The 26,675-nt window shown below is 38.8% G+C and overlaps 1 protein-coding gene across 1 annotated transcript in view; it reads right to left on the reverse strand.

Moving 5' to 3' along the window:
* Nucleotides 1–21,258, reverse strand: part of LOC149933028 (uncharacterized) — an 86,519-nt gene extending 65,261 nt beyond the window's left edge. Inside the window, exon 1 of the mRNA XM_090157224.1 lies at nt 21,112–21,258. The gene's annotated coding sequence lies outside the window, so the exon portion shown is untranslated. The remainder of the gene's footprint in view (nt 1–21,111) is intronic.
* Between the last annotated feature and the right edge of the window lie 5,417 nt (nt 21,259–26,675).

Consider the following 26,675-nt stretch of genomic DNA (forward strand, 5'->3'; position numbering starts at 1 on the left):
GGTTTTGCCTCGCCTGACGGCCACTCTCGATCAACACCTTTTTCCTCGTTATTTCCGATATCGAAACTAGACGCGTCCAAGGCGGGAGGGAATGGACGCTTTCTTTTGTACCCGGCGCCTTCGAGTCAAACTAGCTCGCATGACGGGAGTAGAGCTAAAAACCTACCCATATAGATGGCGACCACGTAATATTTCTGATACGCCCAATCGAAGGTCAATCAAGGGAGGGAAAGCGATAAAGGTTTCTTTCAATAACCACCCTTTCCCTCAATGGTGAAGCGAGGGTGAGTAGCGGACCTTTCTGGATAAAACGTTACTCGCGGTGAAACGTGTTGATTGGAACGTGCCACTGAACAGGCATCCCGTCACTAAATAGACCAGTGCTCGAAATGGACCGGAACGCCGTTCTGTTTCGTAAAAGTTTTTCCTCATATCGTTCTGGTTTGTAAAGATTATTTTTTATCGCACAGCTCCCGTTTTTCAGAATAATCGGAAGCTTTGAAAGGAAACACGTTCCGGATCGTGAATAAGTCCATTTCGAGCACTGAAATAGACGCGGGAAAGCCGCTATAAGGTGGTTTCTTTTCGCCTGTTCAGTGAAAAACCCTTTTTAGCCTAAAACGTTTTATTCGCCTGTTCCGAGGATGATAATTACTCCGCCTCACAAACTATTCTCTTGTTCCGGAGTATTAGGGCTACTCATTTTACTCCTTCTGAAAAGGACGTGTAAAGGAGTAAATCGGATTTTGTCGTCAAATAAAGAAATTTCTAGAAATCGAAAAGCGCGCGTCCGCCGCGACACCTGGTGAGACACTCCCGGCTCCATTAAAATTGATAAAAAAAAACAGCGCGCGCTGCTGTAGATGCGAAAGCTTTTTTTAATTTGCACGCGCGGCGCTTTCCAGTTATAAAAGACCTAAGCCTAAATTGACGGCTTTTAAAATTCATTTTGCGCGTGAAAATACCTCTACATGTTATGGTCAAAAAAGCACGCAAAGAAGGCTGTGTGCCCAAGACATGTACCGGTAGTGTCGCGCGCTAAAACGTCATTTCAAAATCCGTCAATTGAGCGATTTCAAAAGTTACGCTAGTTCGCAAATCGCTCATACGGGGTTGCTGGCGGTAGCCCCTAAGGTGGCGGCGAAAATTCAAACCCAAACACTTGGCGTTATTTTGCGTTTCAACTTTTTGGGACAAAAGCTATTTTTTCATGACAAAAAAGGTACGTGTTAGTATATTGACCGTCTTGTTGATCCTTAAATAATAACTAAATTCAAATCATGTTTATTTCCTGCAGAACAACATGTTTACAAAACACTTTTTAGAGTCCTACAGGTTAATAATAATAATAATAATAATAATAATAATAACTAGCTAGGCTAATACCATAAGTGTATTATAATGTTACATAAGTGTGACACTTCCTATTCTTCACATGCAAAAGTTTTACTGAGAGCTGTTCACAAGACAGACGGCATTACGGGCTTCGACGCGGTTTCACGTCCACTTGCTAACACTTCACACGTAGCCTTTGACCACGCCTCGCTAGGATCAGATTTTCTTCTTGTGATGACGTCACTCCGTTACTAGCTCTCAGTAAAATATTCCCCAAAGTGACAAACTTATGAAACAATGTTATAGACTTATGCTCGCTTATGCTAATAACCAAGGCACCACCTACGTCATTGATTTACCACCCTCCCCCGCTGATTTTGCGTAGCTTAGTTAAAATTTTCTTTCGGTCATCTAACGAGGGTGTATGATAAAATACGCGAAAAGGTAGAATAGTTCATAATAAAAAGGGGGCAAAAAAGCTAAACCCTAAACAAATTTGAAGAAATTTAAAAATTTACAAATAACTTGTAAACATAAAGACGCGAATCTCGGATCCAATAGTTCTTCGAGTAAAAAACTAAATCAAACTAAATAAAATAGCCAGAAATTCCAACGATTGGTAGGTTTCGTCTTATTTGGGACTCATCAGTACCGTGCGCGAAATTTGGCTCGCGAGTAGCACCGAAAAGATAAACTAAGCCTAAACATTGAAAATTTCAAAACGTGTTGCGTAGCAACGGTAAGCCGAATAGGGGGAGAGTGGTGGAGAATACCACGGCTATGGACTGCATTACAAAGAGTGATAAAATACACGAGATGGTAGAATAGTCCATAATAAAATGGGGGCAAAAAAAGCTAGGCCCAAAACAAATTTGAAGAAATTAAAAAAGTTACGTAACCAAGGTTTGCTCGAACCTTCCTTCTACAGCCACGACTTTAGCTTATTTGAGAAACGACAAATACTTGGGCAGCCCAACACAAAGGAAAAGCTGGGGTTTATGGTTCATTCGCCGTGAAAGAAAAGCCAAAAGCGATTAATAATGGATTGGAAAAGAAAGTTTCCCAATCAAAATAGATTTACGAGCCAAAGAGGATTTATCTATTTATAGTTGGGTTTGATTACAATGGCGAACCAACGGGGGTAGGATGCCCAGCCCTCTTTCAAAACGTTAGCAATTACGCGGACTTATTATTGATAATCCGATACTTCGAGCAGCGTCCACAACCTTTCAATAATTTATGGGTGCGCCAAGGAATAACTACTTTAAAGTGATCCCATTCGCTGTCCAATAGCTTCCAAGAGTAATTATCACGGCTCATTAAAAATGTCATATGTATAACGCCATTATGGCAGATTTTTTTTTTTAAATAACATTTTTTTTATTCAGTATTTTTGTACAAGTAGCCAATAAATTTTAATTCATTAAGAATATTTAATATCGGACATAAGCAACATCAAAATACAACGACCAAAAGTTTAAAACTAAGACATGAAATCAATTACAAATAACAGCACTCACTAACCTATTATCTTGGACGTACTAAAGATGTCGCAAATATCAGAAATTATAGCAATTTTCCCTTTCTGAATGATTTTCATTACACCATAGATATTAGGATGGTATAGAAAAGCTTTGTTCTAATGCCTCGTGTACTTTAGCAGCTGATAATTAGGTGGTCATCAAACAACACCGTATTTGTGGTGCAACTTATACCGGGCAGAAGCTCCAGTATCGTGACTCCGACACATTCAACACAAACACAGAATGCTTTAATAAGTGTCTCCACGCATGACACCGTACCCAATATAACCAACTGGTTAATGACAATATTAACCAATTATACGTTGATTACATAATAATTTGCCTTTTATTACACTGCCTAGTGTCTATAAAAGAAGGCTTTTAAAAAAAATGCAATAATTTAAGATTTTTGTTCGGTTGCATGCCTAAAGAATTTAAAAACTCGGTCTTTTGGCTAAGATCAAGTGTAGTATTTTGTATATAGCGGATATACCTAATTATTAAATTAATTCAAGACGCGTTTTGGGAGCTGAAATTTTCAAACTAAAGACCCTCAACCACGATGAGGTTGTCTAACAAATTTCAGTACTCTAACAAGAGTACTTTTAAAGGTATCAGTTGAACATCGTCTTTAACAGGTTATCAACTTAACGACCTTCTTGATTATGGCCTAACATTGCTCAACTTCCTATTTCGCAAATCAGATCGAGTCAAACCTAGTTAGCCATAAAATGTGACGGGGAACACCTTTCTAATTGGAACCAACTTCGTAGCTCTTACGGTTCTCAAGTTAATTTTCGAACGACCTTGAAGACATGGTTCAAGGTCATTGACATTTTCATAGTTGGTTGACCCCCTGAGCGCTCTATAACATCCTAAAATTTCAAAATCGTAGCTAAAACACATTGTGAGATATTCGCCTTGGTCCATTTTTTAGTTAACACCCTGTATATATAAACACTCATCTTTATATATTAGATATATATAAACACTCATCTTTATATATTAGATATATACAAACACTCATCTTTATATATTAGATTGATGTTAATATCCTGTGTAAACCAGGGAATTTTCCACGATACCCCATGTATACCAGAAAGTGCCCCGTCACCTCAATCTCTTCCGAGAAAATGGAATAACCCACTAATCCCTTATTGTAATAGTAGGAGGTTAATGTAGTTAGATTAAAAATTAAACGAAAATCATTACTCCGATATTCTTCAATGCCGCTGTTTAGAGCGCGAAACTAGTCGTTATTTTAATACTAAAGTGGTTTTAATTTTTATTTATTACCAAATACGTAAGAAGAGGTCAATTTTTAAATATAAAATATCATCTTACAACATTTAATATTTTCATCCATTCTTTTTTGACATCTACAACTTAAAAGGAAAATAAAGGTTTTCGGCATCATGATTTGGAATTTTTCCCATTGAAAATAACATGGGAATCTGAAGGATTTTAAGGGTCCCCCAATTGAATAATCTGCATTTAAACTTGGTTAAATTTAATTTTTTTAATCAATTTAAATGTATTTTTAACGTTTTTGAAATTTAAAAAAATTTTCATTTCTTTAAAGGTTTCACAGGGGGGACCCTTAAAATCCTTCAGATTCCCATGTTATTTTCAACGGGAAAAATTCCAAATCATGATGTCAAAAACGTTTTTGGTTGCGAAAGCCCGTCGCAACTTTTCCCTTGCAGGTTTTTTAAGGTACATGGAGGTGTACACTATACCCGAGTTTGAACAAAATCGGTGGTTATCACCTAGGGTCGTCTCCTTGTCAGTGAAATATGTATTTCGGTACAGTACAGTGGCGTAGACAAGGGGAGGGGTTTCCGGGTCCAGACCCCCCCTTCGGCCTACCTTCAACTGTACTAAATTTCCACCCCCTTCTCGACCGTACCATAGGAGGTTTCCCCAAGTGTACGCAGTGGGGTTTTAGCAGAAGCTTTCTCGGAAGTATAATTTTCCACTAAGCTCGGAGCGGGAAATGAGATGACAGGATTATTTTTGAACAAGTATTATAGGCCTGTACATACAATACTACGAATGCGTTAATGGGCAATAGTTCGGCTGTGCTATCTACGTAATTACAAAGACGAAATAGTAAACCTAACACTGACTCGAGCTGTAAACAGCGTATTGCGCCTACGTGTACTCTGTTTCACTCAAAAATGAACCAAACCATAAAAAGTGTTCTCTTATACGCACACAACAGGAAAGCTAGAAAGGAATATCCTTTAATCTAAACTAGTTGTACAAAATCTAATATTTTGGGAGTTTGGTTTGTTCATGGGTCCCTAATTTCAAATTTGGAGGCCACTTATTTCTTTGGGGGCTCTTTCTTTGAATTTTGTGTCCTCTTCTGAAACTCAAGTAGGCAGCAGCCTTGTCCTATCTATTGGAAATTTGCATAATTCAGTACAAGCTTTTCATCCTAAATGACAACCGTCAGCGCTCCTAGTGGAAAGTACGTGAAATATTTTGATCCACCATTGAAATTGAATCTTTACATTCCCTTTAATGATTCAGAACACCATCGAAAAATATTCTGAGTGAAAGCTGGAATGGTTCACTGAACTCCTGAGCTATGAATTAGTTTTAAGATATGGCCGATTGCTTTTCACTCCTGCGGGAACCCTTATTAGTTACTGGCAAAACGAAAAGCTACGGTACCACGGTACATAAATTCTTAAGACGAACGGAAAATCACACTCCAGAGTTTACCAAATTACGGTTGTGTCATCCATAAATCAAATCTAATTAGCGATACTACTAAAGCGTTTCTACCGATTTTTCATGGACGTTGGTAATAAAGTTCGGAGATCCCTCGAGGGGGAAGTTTTATTATAAGAAAATATTATTAACTTTATTTTCTCCAACAGTAAGAAGTAAAGAGCTAGCTTGGTGTTTTTTAAACGCGTCTATGGGTGAGGTTAAGCGTAGCTCAGTAGACGAGTGAACTTAACACCGTGGTAACCGTTACCTTCGTAACGTCGAATGCAGTGACGCTTAATCTCTAATGTCCCTCTACTCTGGAAAATTGCATTTCATCTTATGGAAATACCTCGAGTACCCGGTATATAGATCATTACATATACTTCATTTATTTAATTAATGGTTTTTCTTGGCACAACTAGCCACCAGCCGATCCGAATAAACTAACCTCTTTTTTTAGACTGGCGCGGATTAAAAATGAAACACGGCCCATGCTAATCATCGGTCTCGTGCTTGTGGAAACGGGGTTAATAAAGGGCATTTCCATTACTTTTCTCGACGTATGGGGCAGCCGTGATGGTTTATTCTTGCGGGCGAGTTTGTCTCGAAGTTTCGAAGTTTCGCGCGCGCCCTGCGGCGCCAGTGTAATTTACTTGTCCCAGATTGATCGCTGGTCTCGGGCGAATTGATTTTATAAGCACGCTGATATATAGCGCGCGTTGAATGGCCCTTGTCCCAATATTTACCTCTTTCGTCTACTTATTTGTCGCGGGCGCGAGTCACTTATAAATTTTGAGCGGAATGAAGGAGGGATCTGTCAATAATGCTATTGATTCGCACTACCAGATTTTGGTGGGGGCCTATGTAAGGAAACATAAAAACTCAAAAATCGCGTGTCCCGAAGCTGAGCTTACGTCACGAGAATAATGATTTTTCAAATAATAAAGTGCTCAACAAGCCTGATATGTTTTTATCTTAAACCGAATCAGTGAAAAATCCATTTATTTCATCAGTCCTGGGGGCCTTCTGTTGGTGGGGGCCCATAGGCCTGTGCCTCGTAGGCCTAGTCCTTAATCCGGCACTGTTGATCCGTACATAAAGGCAGTAAACGAAGATTTGGCCGGACCTTCAATGCGTATAAGAAGCATTCCACTTTCATCGTCTGCTAATATTTCACCAATTTATTTCCGGAAGTAACTATACCCACGGTTAAAACGTTTTAAAACAATGGTTGTCGATTTCCGAGGAGAGTGTATACAGAGTGTATCAGTATTTGATCTAGAGGATAGGCTATCGGTAGGTTATCAAAGCGATAGGATTGCGCTTGTATTTTACTACTTTTAAATGCAACAAAAGTGGGGTGGTAATAGCTACATGTCCGAATCTGCTAAAAGTGCATCGTGACACTGGAGAAAGGGGGACAGTGGCGGACTGGCGATAGAGTGAACCTGCCCTATGGCAGGTGGGCCCCACGGACCGTTCATGAAGTGGGCCCCTCAAACATGATAGCGTTATAGTTGTTAAAGCTGGGGCCCTTTGTCTTCTGGCAGCCCAAAATATTAGACCCAGTCCGCCACTGAAGGGGAGAAAGTACTATAGTATGATATAGTTCAGAAGAAGTCCACCAGTCCTGTGGCACTGCCGTACAACGCCAAAGGTACTAACTTTAATGTTACGGTGCAGTTTGAGCTGCTTTTGCCACGTAGTTTTCTCCACGAAATTTTTGATGCCATTTAACTGCATTATGCATATGATATATATTGCCAGGCCCTACCTACTAGAATTGGTTTGGCCATACCTAGAATTCCGCGATAAAAATAAATAAGCACTTGGCCCTAAATCAAAGGTGGGAGCTGTACAGATTACCTGCGCAGGTCTGCAGATAACTGCAACCTGCACAGGTCAGGTCAGATTGGATCACGATAGAAAATATTTTTTGCCGGTTGCAGGTTGGACAGGTGAAAAGAGTCACAAATGCAGGTTGGACAGGTGAAAAGAGTCACAAATGCAGGTTGGACAGGTGAAAAGAGTCGCAAATACAGGTTGGGTAGATCATATCGCAGATTTGCAAGTTTACCAGCAAACCTGCCATTTATCCGAAAGATCTGCTTTACAATAACATAAAAGAACCAAGAAAACGAGTATGCATACTACGTTGTGACGGACTGGTGTCAGGGGCGGATTAACCCTTTCGGCGCCTTTAGACACAAAAAATTTGACGCCCCTTAGCATTGGTCAGCTAAGGAGGGGCGTATCGGTTTTTAATAACTAAATAATATATTTTCGTTTCCCCAAACCTTTTCGGCGTTATTTTGAGTAGGGGCAAGCCAAGTACATGGACCATGGGGCTTTATAGGAGTTTTGGCGCCCCTAGAACAATGGCGCCCTAGGCACGTGCCTACTTTGCCTAATGGTTAATACGCCCCTGACTGGTGTCTGTCCTCGCTAAAATAACCGCGGGGAGAATGGAAATGTGTAGCTTCTCCGACCCTTCTCGGAATGCGTTTTTCTTAACTCTCTCCACTCCAGCTCCAGTCTCCAGTCTCTAACTCTCTCCACGCGGTGGCGTGCCATACGTCTCGACTTAATTTCGACAGCCGGTTTTGTTTTAGTTTCGTTTTCGACACTTGAGTGTCGTCACTCGAGGGTCTTAGCGGTAAAATACGTTTAATTTTGGAGACCAAGAATTAAATTTATACGGTGCTGGTGACGTTTGATTATTATTTTCTTTGTAGTTTAAAACGTATATTCTGCAGGTGATTTGCGGGTTACCTGCGCAGGTTGCAGGTTTGACAGGTTAAATAGCATGCAGGTGCAGGTTGGGTAGATCATTGGTTTTAGAAAAAATGCAGGTTGCAGGTTGAACAGGCTAGAAACTTGGTAGGTGCCATAGATAATTAGATATAGGAAACGTATATAAAGGTCTAGATAAAATATTTCCAAGGGAGTGAATACGGAGGTGACAGCTAGCAGAAACGCGTAATTTCTTCAGGCTATCCTTATAAGGCGCTATCTATCGGTAAGAAAGCTCGTGCTATCGTCGCGAGAGCCATTGTCTCCTGCTTTAAAATTATACTAAAAGTCACCAACAGATGGTGTCTAAAGACTACGGCCCGCGGAAAGGTCAAGCACTTAGTACTAAAATGCTAAGAGAGCTCGCGCTCATGTTCACGTGCCTTCCTCGGTGTCTGCTAGGTGTCAATTCCGTATGTTAGGCTTAGACACCCCGAAATTTATCTAGACCTTTATATACATTTCTTATATCTATGGTAGGTGTAGTTTGAACAGGTCATCGAAAATTTCTGCAGGTCCCACCTTTGCCCTAAATATAATTTTTGTTTCTCTACATGTACGTTTTTGCACCGAAATTATCAAAATTACACAGCCGTCAAAATTAAATTATAGATGGCTATCTGGACTAAATAGGTCTAGAAAACTATCTTGGTCGTCGTTGTACCGGTGACACAAATGCAATTGCTCGTACAAAGCGCTGCAGCACTTTGATGTTCCAAACTGAGTAGCTACAAGTTAGACATTCGTTTACTTCAAGGTTACTGGAGATTTCACTAATATGCGTTTTCTTAGCGGGATTGTAATGCTGTATACCGCGAAAGTTCTAACTTAAAGTGTAACCTCATTGCTAGATTCAATTAAGATGACAGGCTACCCAGGTAGGTAAGGAACTATTACTAATCTAATTTTTAAAATACAATAGCTGTCAATTATATTTAAAAGATAATATTGTAATGTTTAAAATTAATATCAAAAGCAAATCTATTCAAAATAATACATGTATAAGATATATTACGGCTACTAAGCCTTCCACAAATTTATTTCCAATTTTTCGGCCTAAATTAATTCCGCTATCGGAGAGTTTGGTTAAGTGAAGTCAGCCATGCGTCGCGAAAATGACGGCCTTGCTACATTAAACTCGGAATCTTATGATCATCTAATAGAGTGCTAGCAGTTGATGCGTTTTTAAAAGTTAGTGACGTCACAGCCGTAGCTTCCGTAGTGGTTGTCATTTAAACTCGCGTTTTTTCTCAATAGACGTTTAACATTGGTGACGTCGCAGGGTTTCAAGCTGCTGGCACTCTATAGGCGAAACTATAAAGTAAATTTGGTCTTAACCAGCTTATTAACATGGGAAAACAAAATCACGTGACTACCATATCACAGCCAACTTTGATTCGGTAACTGGAGTGCATAGTTGGCCGTGTGACGGTAAAGAAAAAAATATCCCTTCCAGATACTGCAGACAGCTAATTGACTTCCACCTTTCTATTACAAGATGTTTTATGTAATAATAATAATAATAATTAGATAATTTAGATGAATTGATCAAAATTTAAACCGCCATTAGCAAATAAAACGAATAATAGTTCGTAAATCTTACGATAGATGGCGCTGCAGTTCTCCACAAAGTCACGTGACTACCATCTTTTCAGCCCCCGTAGACTTTATAGTTTCGTGGATCTTAAAATTAATTTTGCACGTGAAAATACCATGTTAGAGTATAAAAGCAGGTAAATAAACCTGCTATACCTCACAAAGTAAAGGTACTGTCACGCGCAAAAACGGAATTTTTAAATCGGTCCATTACTAAAGGTGCGTTAAATGATAACAATATGCCAAATTAATAATATATTATACAGGATGTAAACCAAAAAATTATCCAGTGCTAATAAGTCCAAATCTATTTTTTATACGGATTTGAAATTTTCAGGTCATGCAGCTCGCGCAGCGGGACATTTGAAACGGAAAATTTATTGACTTTGAACAATGTCTTCAAGGTCATTCGAACATTATATCGAGAACGGTCGAGTTTAGAAACTGGTTTCCAATTAGAAAAGTATGCGGCATGACATTTTAGCTTATAAAAAAGCTAAAATAGTGCGACTTTTTTTCGAAAATGGTAGATACACGCGCAGTGCAGCGACTTGGTTTCGGCGAATTCATCTGTAATTCCCAACAACGCATACCACTATTTTAAAAGTTATTAGTCACTTCGCCGCCAACTCTCGCATTAGTACCAGAGCAGCTCTTGTCGAATTGGGACTATCGCGTACTTACACCCGGAAGTTTCTAAAAAGAAACCAAATGCACCCCTACCATGTTGATCTCCATCCAGGATTAACCATTTGTACACACAACCATACTGTCGGGTCCCCCCCCCCCCCCTGACTACGCCATTGATGATCATATCATATTTCAAGATAAAAGTTAAGCACCATATCCCAGTCTCCTGGAGACTACGTCAACTTTGGTATATTCGGTTTCGCTAAAAGAAACGTGTTGAGACGGGCTTCACAACAGCCACAAACTCAGGGACCAAAACATGCTGCAAAAGCCATTGGTACGCCATTAGGTATGTTTCCTTTGTAGCATTGCCGCTTGAAAGTTACTTGCCTACGTGTACATTCCGCATAGCTGAACTCAGAGGAAAGACACTGAAATTGACGCATTTCGTGCCTAATAATTGTAGGTTATAATCTCAGAGAATTACGGCTTTATTGTTGGTCGTTTATGCAGTGAGGCCAATGGTGATACATTCCTAATGCCCACAAAATTGATAAAAGTTCACCAGGCCCTACGAGAGAGAGAGAGATAGAAACTTTAGGTAACCATCTTTAGAGTTCCATCCAGAAAGACGAACGCTATCTCCAGTAATAATGGATCTCTTTTTAACATAAAATTAACTATAATAAACATTCGCTTTCAACGCTTTATTGTTGAAGGTACTGATTTTGAAATTTGAGATGAAAAGTGCGTTTCGACTAGTATTTATTGCCATGAACAACCTGGCAGTCATTAGGTGTTTTTTTTTCGTCTGTTCTGGGTTTTTTTGAGCAGGTTAAAAAGTGTAGAACTATGACATCATTTTACTCCAATTCTATCTTGATGAAAAAAACGAGTTGGAGTAAGAAGGGAGTAGCTAAAGGTTAAAGGTTATTTATTTGCAATAGCAACCGTAGTTTTGTTTTAAGATGGCGACCGGTGGTGAGGTCATCAATATATGACTCATTTTTCTCATTTATTTAATAATAATAATAATCAGCTAGGCTAATACCCAAGTCACCACCTTAGGCCTGAGTCATCAAGCGACTTTTAAAGTCATTAAATAGCATTTAACAATTGGATTTTCGTTATTAAAAGCTCGCCACATGTGAAGATGTTCAAAACCCGTCATGTTTAGGCAGACGAATTTTCTATATAAGCTAGATTACTCCCTCTACACCTCCTTTCGAGGAGAAGAAAAATGTATAACCTTTGAGCTCTGGAACAAGCGAACAAAATTCGGGACAGGGTAAATATTACCCCGAGAACAGGCGAATAAAACGATTTGGGGTAAAAAGTTTACACTTTTTGTCCTCGGACGGGCGAAAAAAACCGCCTAATGTGCCAATTTAAAGTCCATTTAAGATATTTTTAAATTTCGGTAAAAATCAGCGTTAATTAAAGGGAATATAACCTCAGGTTTTAGGTGTGGAACACCAAACTTCGAAAATTTCCCGCTCCCTCCTATGACTTTAGACTTCCCGCCAAAATTGCTTACATAAAATAGCATAAAAAACAAAAAAAAACGACTTGAGGTTATATTGCCTTTAAAGAAAAGCCTAATAAATTAATCCGCTATCTTTATTCTTAACTCCGTCCAGTTAATTTATTAGGAAAAAAAGTATCGAAAAGAATATAGAGTTTAAGCCAGCGGCCGAAAATGGCTCGAAAACATGTAGATAAAACTTGAAGAAGGTGCCGGTAGTACACACACAACTGCAAGTTCCCCGTTTACGTTTCCGGGAGGTGGCTCAACCCTAATAATGAAGGGGATTGTTAAGGAGGCCTCTTGTAACGGTAAATCCTCCAAGGTATATCCTTCGAGCCTGTTACTTCAACTTTCCGATACGTTCCCTTCGACACGGATAGTAGACTCTTTACCGTCGGCTGCTATAAAAGAAAGTGCCCGCGTTTGGACTTTTACCATACGTGTACGTGACAAATATGCAAATTTGCAATCTCCCCCGCTAGTAAGTGGCAAACGCGTATAGTGTTTAGAAGTTTATTAAAGTCTACCCCCCCCCCCCCCCCCCATCGTAAATATTTGAGTAGGGTGCCGTTGTTGATTCACTTTCACTCACATTTTCCCGACTTTTCTACGAGGTCTGTTTACACGCGGCAGTTTATTACGGACAGCTATACCAAAGATTACATAGAACTCGTACCCTAGATTCGAATGTAAAGAAGCGAACCACTTTGGGCACCACAGAAAAATCTAACGACATCGGTTACGGTAGTGCGCCATCTAAAGTTTAAATCCGGAAACTGCCAGATAGGAGCAACAAACACAGCACCCCACACAAAGAGAACGCAACCCGTCAAAAGTCGTGGATTTTCTTGTGTACGATTTTCATTGGTTAGACGCTTTAGCGCTTGCTTCCGTCGGAAGGGGGAAATTCTTAAATTGTCTTCCCCCTTTCTGTTAAACGTTCAGCGTAAAGGCTCATCCAATGACATTTGTACACAACACTGCGTTTGCGAGTTTAAAGGCTAGCTGCGTTCTCCTTGTGTTTGTTGCTCCTAGCTGCCAGTCACCTTTTGATATTTAATTCCCCGCGAAGAGCCGAAAGATTTTCATAAGGCTAGTACTTTTGTCCAGCCCCACGCAGTTTTTGGCCAATTTCATTTTACACTTTTGTCGATTTTAAAACGTTGGTAGCGCTGTAACTCCGGACAGCTTAGGGGAGAGTAATATCTTTCGCCTATTTTTATCTATCCTTGTAATTCAGAAACTCCTTCACACCTGTTTATAAGTAAAAAATAATTATTACGTTATTTTCATAATTAATTTATTGATTTACTTATTTATTTATTAATTGCTCAATGATTAAGGCCCTTCGGAGTTTAACATCAGCTTGATTTAATCTTGGAAACAATGTCCGATTCAAAATAAGTTTTTTAAATTATTCAAATCATCAATATCTAAAAGTTCAACAAATTCTAAAACAAATATATAAAATTATAATTTCAATAAGCCTACTTTTATAAATAATTTATTTGTCGTCATTATTATCTCTCTACCAAGCGTCCAAACAGTCGTACTTTACCTAGTATTTGCATTTCATTGTTTAAATTACTGTCACCTTCCATTGAAGTAATTTTGAGCTTATTTGAAAATGACGGCTTCCGAAAATAAAACATTCTGACCATGTCCTTAAATTGAAAAAATGGGATTGTTGAAATTGAATTTTTAAACGTAACAGTCACGTCCAAAATCCACCCCAAATAAATGTCACGTAGTTCTCCTCCAAAAAATATGTCTTCGCGAATATGTTAAGCAAAAACGACTATATATCTGATCTGACAATTCGGCAGCCGAGTCTAAGTATTCCCAAGAATGTACAGATTTAGACTATGTTGAGATGGTTTTTAGAGCCTAACAGTAAGATCAGCCCCGTATAGCATTGGTTCCCTAAAACGTACGGGATTAATGGATCATGGAGGAAGAGAGAGGAGGCTTTATGAATAACCTTTTTACCCCGAGAGCTTGATGCCAACTCCCACAGGGTAGGAGAGTGGGGGCTGGCAAAAAAAAGGGATCAGCAGCCGTCGGTTTTCGTGTTGTCTCACGCGTTCCCTATTTGGCGCCCTCTTTTAGTGTTTAGGCGTACTCGGTGTAATTTCACAACGGGCAACAATTTCAACAAAAATAGAGGGAGCCAACTATAGAACGCGCAGCCAGGCCGTGAGAGTTGGCGGGTGCTGATCCCCTTTTTTGTCAGCCCCCACTTTCCTACCCTGTGGGAGTTGGCATCAAGCTCCCGGGGTAAAAAGGTTATTCATAAATCCTCCTCTCTCGTCCTCCATGGTTATATGAACAATCTTTTTATTTTTTATTTATTTTATTCAATTGTGAACCAGAATGCTGGCTACACCACACTGACAAGGAAACTCGGGGTTTAATCAGACCTTCATTTCCCTTGAAAGCTCCTAAAAGGGAAAGGTTTCATTTAGTGTTCGGCAGTCGATTAATTTTTATCCGTGAATAAAATAATCTCGGCTATATTTAAGTAATATTTATTTAAATAACCAAAAGTTGAATAAAAATTGTAAAATGTTTAAATAATCGAAGGTGAATAAACCTATTATTTAAATAAAACAAACAATTATTTAAATAAATACCACTTTTATTCAAATTAATGCTTGGTTGCGTAAAAAACATAATTAAATAAGTTAAAATGATATTCGTTTTACCAACGTTTTTTTAAATAAATCGGAAAATTTGTGGATAATGAATAAACAATTCCGAACACTAGTTTCATTGGCCATTCGTTTTGCCATGGCAACCAAAAATGTTTTTCACAACTCAAGTTTAAACTTTCTCTACGTAAAATAGCATGGGAAAATCACGGTTTGCCATTTTCTAAAAATTAAATATTAAAATTTGGCAAAACAATTGGGTAAAGTTGATAAAATTGGGTAAAAATCGATAAAAATCGGTAAAATCAATAAAATTTCGATAAATCTTAAGGGTTTACAACCCGTGATATTCCCATGCTATTCTACGTAGAGAAAGTTGAAACTTGAGTTGTGAAAAACATTTTTGGTTGCCATGGCAAAACGAATGGCCAAAGAAACTTTTCCCTTTATGAGCTTTCAAAGTACATGGAGGTCTACTTAACCCCCGAGTTTGAAAAAAAATCGGGGAGAAACACCTCGGGATGTCTCCTTATAAGACATTCTCCTTAAGTATAAAATATACACATTCTTGGTGTAAATCGGAAGCATATTTCTACTCAGCTTACATTTACTATATTTAGCTATAATGCAGACGACGTTATGGAATAGAAATTCTTCATAATTAATAGAACCGTAGTTACTTAACAATTAGGCAAGTTCTATCCCCACTGGTTTAAGGGGTTTTCCCTCGAGCTCTTCGGTTTCCCCTTCCATAAAAACTTGTTGAGGTTGACGGTAATAGTTAGTGTAGGGAGCTGTTGGCTCGCGTGGCTTGCTGGGCTTGCCACCAGCCTCCTACGCATTGTAACCTGGCCACCTGAATTAAAGACTTTAAAAGTCGCTCGATGACTTAGGCCTAAGGTGGTGTCTTGGGTATTAGCCTAGCTAGCTGATTATGATTTAGAGACCGATAATCTTTCGCAAAAGCTAAGTGGGGTAACTCGAAATGAGTGTTTAAACTAACTTAAAACATAAAACTAGAATGCTTAATTTTTCGTCTATGTACATGTATTTGCAGTCATATTGTTATTATCCAGACCAAATTGTTAGCTTAAAATCGAGTTCTGAACTTTTACATTTGACAATTTGAAAGCTTAGGTTATCCGATATTTTAAACTCCTAACTCGGTAAACATGAAACATTTCTATAAGGGAAGATTGCGTATTGAACGGTTTGTCAGCAAATAAAGATTTTAGCGACACCACTGGAAGGTAACGTAAAAGTAAAATATGCTAATGTACTAAACGATTTTTTTAACAATCCTCCCCCAATAGTGCAACCGGGCATAATATGCCAAGGAATTGTTTAGATAATGCGTGTTTACAACAACCGGTCACCCGATGAAGAATTGTTTTGAACGTCTTTTCATGTGGCAGTCAGGATGTGACTCTAAGGGGGATGTCACTGCGTACGATACCATTTACTACCACCGTGGTTGGTGAAAGATCCTCGGGGATTCCCGCAGGAAGTTAAAGGAGGGTTTTGAGGGCGAAGTCCCTAACAAAACCTTTTCTTCAAAGTCTTCATCGTGTGTCCGGTTGCAAAAACTAGCATTTTTTAAAATTTAGTAATATAGTCTAAAAAATGTTTTCATCGTGTGCTTAGTTGCGGGAAATTCTTAATATCAATATGCATTGGGAGCAGTGTAAAACTTCTGGTCTTAACAACTATAATATAAAGATAAGCAAATGCGTGTACTTTATTTATGCAAACATAAAAGGGTTAGGAAAATATTATTTTTGAATAGAGTAATATCACCTCGTAACTTTGGCCATGGCCGCCATTTTAGGCGCGTTTTTTTCTCTGTAGGAAAAAGCATGGGTGACGTTGCATGATGTAGCACTGATACTACTCTATTGTCAGATTGTTCCATAATGGGGAAAAATACTACAAACATCCATATATCGAGGATACGTGTCTCCTGTACCCTACTGGTTACGCCATTGTTTTTTCAATATATTTCTAGACCAATTGGGGGCCTCTTTGAAGTTGATGCTCGTTTAATATCTGCAGTAGAGTCCGACGCCGATGTAAAAATGATCAGCGGCGGCGTGTCTCATTTTTAGAGCCTTCGGCGGCGGGTTTCAACGGCGGCGGCGTAAGGATAATTTAACCAGCGGCGGCGGCGCTTGCCGGCGTAAAAGTGGCGGATAACATATATATCTCTTATATTTTCAGAAATAACATAATATATCTTATATTTTTTCTGCTAGAAATCATTAATTGAACAATAATTATAATGACTAGAGTAAGAGCCCTGGATTTTTTTTTTAAATAGTACGGCGTCGCGCCGAAGAAACGTCGGCGGCGGCGTGGCGCGCCGAAAAAATCACCTAACGGCGGCGGCGCGCCGAAAATAAGGGAAAAGCCGGCGTGGCGGCGTCGGACTCTAATCTGCAGAATAAAGTCTACTTTTTGTGGGACGCGCGTTTCTATCAGGGGCGTAGGAACCGGGACGGGCAGGGGGGCAATGCCCCTCCCTAGAATTTTGCTGGGAGGAGCAACTAATGTTATTGCCCCCTCCAACCTTTGGTCAGTTGAAATCTTCAAAAGGCTCAAATTATCATTTTAAAAGCTTATAAATCTTAAGAACCTCAACTGTGATTAAATTTCTGTCTTTTCCCGCCAATTTACACAGTAGTAAAAAGTACACATGCATTCGGAGAAGCTACACTCCATTAAAAATTAAAAACCATTCTCCAGACCCCTTTTCGTTTATCTTTGCCCCCTCCAACTTCTAGAACGTTCCTACGCCCCTGGTTTCTATTTCAGATATAGCGTCGAAATCTAATCTAAAAATTGAATAACTCTGGTATTAGAATATTTTCCTAATCCCACACGGAGTTGGTTAGTTCATTAAACCCACCTCCATCTATAGGTTTTAAAAGTAACTTATTAGGTAACAGATTTTCGCAACCAATCTGACGTCATCAGTGACGACTGACGTGGCTATGGCTTCAAAGTAGCAGCTTCATCAGCTTTTCGCTTAACTGCCCGTACGTCGAACGTAATTGAATCTGGCCGGTTCTTTAACTAATTTAATCGGAAAACGATACTATCTAAATTTAGTTCTAGAGGAAATTCGATTTGGAATTTTATTTATTATTTTGGGATTTATTTGCTTTTGCTTTCGTTGGAGGAAAGACCTGCCATGGCAAAGCGGGGGTAAAAAGCGGACGAACCAAAAATGGCTTCGAAGGCAGTTTTTCCTAAACCCTTATATCTCCGGTTTACCCAAGTGACCCAAATGGTCAATTCTTTATCATTAATTCCGCCAGAGTAAGCACCGAATCCGTGGGCTTAAAACTAAAATATACAGCTAGCAGCGAAAGGAGAGAGCCGGCTCGCTTTTCGGTGTGCAGTCTCCACGAACTAATCTTCAACCCGTCCCAGATCCCCGCTGTTTCGGATATTAACAGAAAAATATATTTTTAATTTCAGCATTGTTTTGGATATAGCAAACCCGCCGTAATATATAATATTAGCCGCCGTAATATGAGAGTTATACGTAAATCTGAAACTAGCCGAGAAGCTAACGGTGAGGGGCAGATCACTAAGCTTTAGAGTGGCCTAATAAATTTTTAATAATTAAATCATGATTAAATCATTGTAATGACGATTAAATCATTTTAATCACGTTTTAATCATTTTAATCATAATTTAATCATCTTAATCACGATTAAATCATTTTAATCAGAATTTAATCGTTTTAATCACGTATTAATCAATATAATCACGATTTAATCAATATAATCACGATTTAATCAATATAATCACGATTTAATCAATATAATCACGATTTAATCAATATAATCACGATTTAATCAATATAATCACGATTTAATCTTTTCAATCTCAATTTCATATTTTACTAATTAGTAGTCTAATTTTTAATATCAAAGAACTTAAAAAAAACCCATTTAAATACTAAGAGAAGTAGTGTTTTTCTAAGTGTTTAATAATAATATTTCCGGTAAATATGGAGTAAATATACAATTTTTATAACAGCTAATTAATGACAAATTTTGTACCGAAAAAATATTATCAATTAACTTAATAAAATACTATATCGAGTAAATATACAAACATTTTAATCGTGATTTAATCATTTTAATCACTTTAATCTTGATATTATCATTCTAATCATGATTTAATCGAGATTTAATCCTTTCAATCATGATTTAATCGAGATTTAATCCTTTCAATCATGATTTAATCGAGATTTAATCCTTTCAATCATGATTTAATCGAGATTTAATCCTTTCAATCATGATTCAATCGAGATTTAATCCTTTCAATCATGATTTAATCGAGATTTAATCCTTTCAATCATGATTTAATCGAGACTTAATCCTTTCAATCATGATTTAATCGAGACTTAATCCTTTCAATCATGATTTAATCGAGATTTAATCCTTTCAATCATGATTTAATCGAGACTTAATCCTTTCAATCATGATTTAATCGAGACTTAATCCTTTCAATCATGATTTAATCGAGACTTAATCCTTTCAATCATGATTTAATCGAGATTTAATCCTTTCAATCATGATTTAATCGAGACTTAATCCTTTCAATCATGATTTAATCGGATGTAATCATTTCAAACATGATTAAATCCAATTTAATCATTTGAGAGTGACCTAATAATCATGCTAGTGATCTGCCCCTTGGCTGACGGTTATTCGTAAATACGCCTTAATTACTTTTTAGTGAGGTTGAAAGGACCCATTTCGGAAGATAAAGACCCTAACAACGTGGTATACATTATAGATGGGAACAAGTTTGTAGTTCATATTTTTTATTGGTAGAATAACTACCAGGTTACGTTAATTGCGATAAATACCAGTGAAAATGCGTTTTTTATCTCAAAATGATTGTTGGTAACAGACAATTTTACGTTCCAATAGTTCTTTTTATAAAATAACCTTGGCCATCTTGTTGAAATGTTGCCTCCCCGCTTCAGCTATGGATCCGTTTTCTCTCCCACTAAAGAGCTTATGAACTCATTCTTAGGCATTGGCTGAACTATTCCAGGGCAACATTTCAACAAGTTGGGCAAGCGTAAAGACATTTTATAAAATCAACTATTCAATTATTGGTCATTGTTTCGCCAAAGAGAGAGCCAGTTTTCATTACGAAAGCGTTTTAATTATCAATAATCGAAAATTAGCTTACGAAAGAAAGAGATTGTTCACTATCGTAACCCACGCAGCGCCAAGTTAGCGCAGGGCCTATGCGTGAATTTGAACGTCTAAGGGTCGGTAACGTGAATTTATCAGGCGTATTTTGAGAATCGAATGCAAAGTTATAAATCTCGTTTATTCATTTGTGGGTTTGAAGAAAGTTCCAAGTAGAAATGCCGCTTAATCCGTGTTTCGACCCCGTTAATTACTTCCTACCCCCCCCCCCCTTTAGTGGGCTTTCAAGATCAACCTTGAAGATCAATACAAGACTGGCTTAATGTCTTCAACTTCCCTCAATTAATTTGCTAAATTTAGAAATTACCGCCCGTTTCCCATCGGAGGAAATAAGATCTTCGTGCTTAATGAATGTTTTAACCAAAGATTTCTGATTTTAAAGGATTAAATAAAGTTATAAAATCGAGAAACAGCCCTGTGTGGACTTGGCGAAATAACTCAATTTTCAATATTCTATCGCGCTTGTAGCTGCCGTAACCCACCAGGAAACGGAAGAATCTATTAGAAAGCACGTTCGGATATTCTAATTTTCGTTTCGCACTATACGTTTAAAAGCTTTAATAGAAGATAGATTGGCAAGTTCACACCGCCTTAAGCTCTCCTGGATTTTCTGAAAAAGCTCTGGGTATAAATAAAAATAAAAAAATTGGCGGTAAATTTGTACATTAGCGCCATCTAAAACACCTACCCGAGATAAAATATTAACTCTTGTTATTTTAAAAAGTTTTAAATGGTAGAGTACCCGGTATATTTAATGGAAAGCTTTATATAGTAGAATGCTAATGCGATTCCCCTTTCACCCACGCTTCCTTCCTTCGAGCAATGACCGCCATCTTTACCAAATATCTCGCTAATTTCAATCCAGATAAATTATAAAAGTCAACAACGAAATATTCCCCGCGGTAAAAAAGTCAGAATACGAAATTTTTCTGATTTAATTTATTCAACTTTTCCAACGTGTAAAAGAATGTACTAACTGGATGGGGATTTCTTAATCACGTATTTGATTCGCTATACTAGTCGGTATATTTCTGAAGCTCTTATTCGAGGCGAAAGAATAAAAGAGATTGAGAAGCTGGTTATCTTTTTACCTGGGAATTGATCCTTTTTCCACTCGTAAGAATTATATCCCGTAAAGAAGGTTTTTTTTATTCGATAACTTGAAGCGGCTGAAAGAGACTCGAGTATTTATAAAGAAACGCGATCTCGTAAGCGCGTCCAACTGCAAAGTCAACACAGCGCCGTCCAAATTCGATAAAGAGCGGAAGACAAGTGAGGCGGGCTAGTGAAAACCCGGCCGCGTGCTCGCGAGAAGGCCAATGGAAAAGAGAGGAGGATCGTGTTTTACCTCTCTCTCTCTTTCTGCTCCTTCGAAAAGCAAACTGTGGACGGGATAGCGAAGAGTGCGCAAAAACCCGTATGATTCGACTTACGCCTCTCATAGTGTCCGACTATGTGCCCCCTGTAACGCGATATTTGACATCTTGGTGACCCTTTTTAGACCTTCAAATAAATCGGCGATATTGTAAAACCCTTCCATCTCGCGAACTTGGAAATAGTTTTCAATTGGAATATTTCGGTATTACATTTTAACAAAATGAACTTAAGGTTTCGCCTATTGGTTTGAAAGAATTAAATATTAATTAGTATTAAAGAAGGCGATAATACCGGTGGTAGAAGCTAGGAGCAACAAACACAGCACCCCACACAACAGGGGCGGTTCTAGGAGGTGGTCCAGTGGGCCCGTGCCCACCCAAAAATTTATGATTTATATTAACTTCCATACGAATTCCTCCCCACCCCCTATTATTTCCTGAAGTATGGGCCCACCTAAGAATATTTTTTAAAACCGCGCCTGCCACACAAGGAGAACGCAACCCGTCCAAAGTCGTACATTTTTCATTGGTTAGCTGCTGCCGTCGGAAGGGGAAAATTTAGAAATTGTTTTCCCCCTTTCCGTAAAACGTTCAGCGTAAAGGTTCGTCCAATGAAATTTGTACACAACACTGCGTTAGCGTGTATAAAGGTTAGCTGCGTTCTCCTTGTGTTTTTTGCTCCTAGGTAGAAGAATCCCCGTAACGCGTTTTAAGTTTAAAAAACACTTAATTTTGAAGTTTAAATTTTTCACGTTGTTAATTGATTTTATTATTATCTCGTCACTGCGTTCCGCCTTTTCCTCGGATTGATTGATTTATTAATTAACTGGATGAAGTTCATAATTAAGAAAGCGTTTTAATCTATAACGTTTCTTTCATTAATATTTACATTTACTGAAATTTAAGACTTTAAACTTTATATACAAAAACGAAACACCATACAGAGTTATTATCAGCTAGGCTAATACCCAAGGCACCACCTTAGGCCTAAGTCATCAAGCGACTTCAGCTACTGTAGACAAGCTAGTAGTTTACCTTTTATTTTGACAGAATGACTAGCAGGTTACCTTCCTGGTAAAAGGCCGAGTACTCGAACTCGACCTCCAATAAGTAATTGGAGAATACTCGTCGATTACCGAGTACCAAAAAATTGCATATTCGGGTACCCGAATAAGCTGCTCTCTAAACTCAAAGAGGGGTTTTTACAACTTTTTGGGGGCAATAAACGGTACCTACAAAGTTGTAGAAACTGAGGTCCATTTAAATTAAAGGAATGTTTTTCAGTATTGAAAGTTACTTTATACTCCTTTTAAATTTAATTTCATAATTAATTGAATAAAACCAGCTCCCAATCAAGTACTCGATAACCCGACTCGTGAAAAATATTACTCGATGTTTTTTTTTAGTTACTCGACTCGAATAAGGGAAATTTTCCCCTTAATCAAGTACTCGATTACTCGACTCGACTTCAATATTACTCGACTCGAATACTCAATGAAAAAAAATTTGGTACTCGATACCCCACTCGATTGCCTAAAACCATTACTCGCACAGCCCTACTTCCTGGCGAAAAGTTCGAGTGAAAATGCGTGTTTGATCTCAAATTTCAAAATAAGTACCTTCAAAAATGAAGCGAATGAGTGCTTATAGCTGTCAATTTTGTATTTCGATTCAATAGTTTGTCGTTATTTCGTCGACATAAACGTCAGTTTTCATTACGAAAGTGATTTAGTTTTCAATGGCCCTTGGTCTCAATCAAAAACTAGTTGGTGAAGTAGATTCCTCGCCAACGTTAGTTACCCGGAAGTTACAAGTAGCGCCAAGTTCGCTAGCGGCGTATCCGCGAACTTCATAATCAGGTCGATATTATTCATAGGTGTCTTTTTACGGTTTGGGATTTTCGGGGCTTTTACCGCTAACTGAAAAGCGATCACACGGCGAAAAAGCATTAGTAGGTGCGGAAACACCCTGCTCGTCGGTTTCTCCCTGGACACCGGAGGGTTGCGTGTTCGGCACTTTTACAGGCGCTTCTATATTTACATCGCGCCCATTTTCAAAGACGCGCTTATATACGAAGTGGATCGTTTCGCGTGAGAAAAGGTATTCCATTTCCCGTCTTACGTATGGGTACATTAATTCGACGGAGTACTTTGGCCAGGTTTCAACTTTTGACAATGCAGAGGCGTACCGATAAGGGGCAGAGGGGGGGCATGTTGAACCGGGCGCTGCTCTAGAGGTCTTCTGGGGGGGGGGGGGGGGCACTAAAAGGACCAACATTATTTAATCTATATACGTTGCTTATATTTCAAGGTTCCTAAAGGTCCTTTAGACCCGTTAGACGTTTTGAATTAATGTGCGCGTAGAATTTAGTTTTCAACAGAACACTGTCGAAGGACCAGCTCAGCGGAATTTCGTTGAGAATTTAATCACGCGCTTCGGATTTATAAACCCCCGTACCGTAAATTAATACATAACGGGGGTTCAGATTATTTAATCAGTATATAATTACCAACGACGTAATATGTAAGGGATAAATGAATATTTATTCTTAATTTATTTTATTAATGACATACATCGGGGGCACCATATTAAAATTTTGAACCGGGTGCCACAAGTGTAAGCATTTCAAAGGCATTAAAAGTCGCTAGATGACTTGGGCCTAGAGTGGGGCTGTGGGTATTAGCCTAGCTGAATATTATAATATTTTTATAATTAATATAAATTAAAGGGCCACACCGGTGTTTGAAAATTCAGGGTAGCTCCTCCTCTTCCGTACCTCATAATAACAGATCCAGCCAATGATTTACCCAGCCCTATTGCTGGAGCCAGGAATCCATACCTCTACTTGGAATGCTTTATCCTGCCGTCAGAGTTGCCAGAATAATATTTTAGATCTCGCACAAACCAACTTTAAAACAAGCCCAAATTCCCGCACAAGCCAAAATCGGATTAACCCCAAAAGAGCCCAAATTCCCGCCCAAGAAAAATTACCAATTTCTGCTATAGAACGGGAATTGGCGCGTTATTTGAAAATAATTTTGGATAATTATTGAAAACATCACACTTTGCAAAGCTGGGTCCAGCTTATATTTTCTAGGAACGTTGATTCCCGTTATGAAGGATGGGGTTGAAAGGGGGAAAACCGGTACCCCGTTACTTCGCCTCGAATTTTGGGAACCAGCCCAAAAAACCGCCTCCCGCCCAAAGGTTTTTTCCCCGCAACAGCCTCCGCAAAGCAGCCCAATTTGGGCGGAAAACCGCCCATCTGGCAACTCTGCCTGCCGTATGGCGTATGGTGAGATCACTTTTGACGGCTTTGGCGCCGCCTAAGAGAGAAAAAATCCCCTTTGCGCGCGCTCCCCTCTCACGTTGTTGTTTGTTAAGTTAATTTAGTGACGTCAAAAAAACCGTCAGCCACATCGAGATGAAAATCTGCCGCGATAAGCATTCCAAGTTGTGATGATATTTTATGTAATATCAAAATTATTAATTATTGTAAATATTGTATATAGGCTTATTTGTAATTTTAAAACTTATTGGAAAATTAGATCTGTAGAGGTTACTGGTTTCTAGCCGTGGCCAGCGGGTTTTGCCCATAATCCCTTTTCAAACGCAAAGGACTCTTTTCTATTGTGCGCATTTTTCGTACGCGCGTATTTTTGGCGGCGAACGTAAAAACCATGGCAGGAAATTGGTCGCTTGGTATAGATTCTTTTACGCGCGTGTTTCATGGGAGTCGCCATTACCGTGCTACACGCGAGAGAACGGGTTTTGGGGGAAAGAACTTTCCACGGTAGAGCTAGGTGCAGTGCGTCTATGGCAGCTGCCTGTGGAGCAAATCGTGGGAGGGTCGTTGATGTGGGGAAAGACGCGCGTAAAAGAGTGTATAGTGTGACGTAGTGGAAAATAGGCGCGAGCCCCAGCGTCGTTGTTTGGTGCATTAGCACCGAAGCTGTTAAAAAGAGGGAGACTCGGACTTCCAGGAGCAGAACAGAAACAACTCGTCCGAAGCAACAGTTCACCCCGAACTTTCGACCAAGGTCAAGAACGCTATAGTCGCGATAAAAAATATAGAAGTCTCGTAATTCGTGTGGTGCTAAAGTCGTGTCGTGCCGGAGCAGTCAAAAGTCGCGGGCTATGTAGCTAGCCATTAGCCGCGTCGACAACGTAGACCTTCGAGCGTCAACCGTCAACGCATCCAACTGTTGCATCATAAGAAAGTTTGGATGGCATTTACTATTTTTAGCTGCTTTAAAGAAATTTAATTTCCAGAATTTAAAAAAGAAATTGTTTAATATAAATTGTAACCGATATTGGCTGATACCGGTATTGGAAAAATATTGGAAGAAAAACATTTAAAAATAAGAAAATTCTCGATTAACTAACTAATGATAATATTTAATGTGATTGGTCGTGCCACGGACGCCAGACTTCAGAAGCTAGATCATACCTTTTTTAGACAGGGGATTGCGAGTGTAAACAAATAGAAAACAACGATATTCGATTTGTGATAGAAAATATGTATCACGTAAAATGAAAAGAAACATATTCGGATATGCTCTCGCAAACTTTTTCAGGAAAAATTAGAATAAAATGGTATGACTGTGTACTGATTACTGAACCGTCTTTTACAATGATTTTATATATATTATTGGGGCCCTGGGCTAAATTATTTCTTAAGACCTTTGCCATCCCCAACGGTCAGCCTTTGTATGTCCGTTGTCTAAATTCAACTATACAATAATCAAACCAAAACTTTTAATTTCCAAGTATACCATAGGCCTACTCAAAATAAGATTTTTACTGACAGTGACTCGCTGTTAGGTTTAAGAAATTGTAGGTACCGTATGATACGCGACGTAAATAAAAGACATAATATTAAATGAGCATAAATAATATTTAACCAACTAAAACCTTATCCCTAGAGTAGAGGCTGTAGGGCTGGCCTTTCCGGGGCCCTAAAACTGGCTGGGGGCCCTGGGCTGTAGCCCATTTAGCCCATGCCTTAAGACGACCCTGTGTAAACCACGCCAGTGTCCATGAGAATCAACAGGGCCAACGCAGTCCCCAATAAACCATAATTTTCTGGTTCTATTAGCAACGTCTTATCTTCAGTTTAAAATCTACCACGTTTTTTATAATTGTCTATATTAATAAAAGTGACGAAAACCTTGCCCTTCCCTTACTCTTCGTTCTTTAAAGCAGTCGACCAACTCTTTTGAAAACAATCCAAGGACCCTTAATGCTGTTAAAGTATCTCAGTTTTCGTAGAGAGTTTA

The sequence above is a fragment of the Leiobunum rupestre genome, chromosome 8 (genome assembly GCF_980474605.1).
Source record: "Leiobunum rupestre chromosome 8, qqLeiRupe1.1.hap1, whole genome shotgun sequence".
Classification (NCBI taxonomy): domain Eukaryota; kingdom Metazoa; phylum Arthropoda; class Arachnida; order Opiliones; family Sclerosomatidae; genus Leiobunum; species Leiobunum rupestre.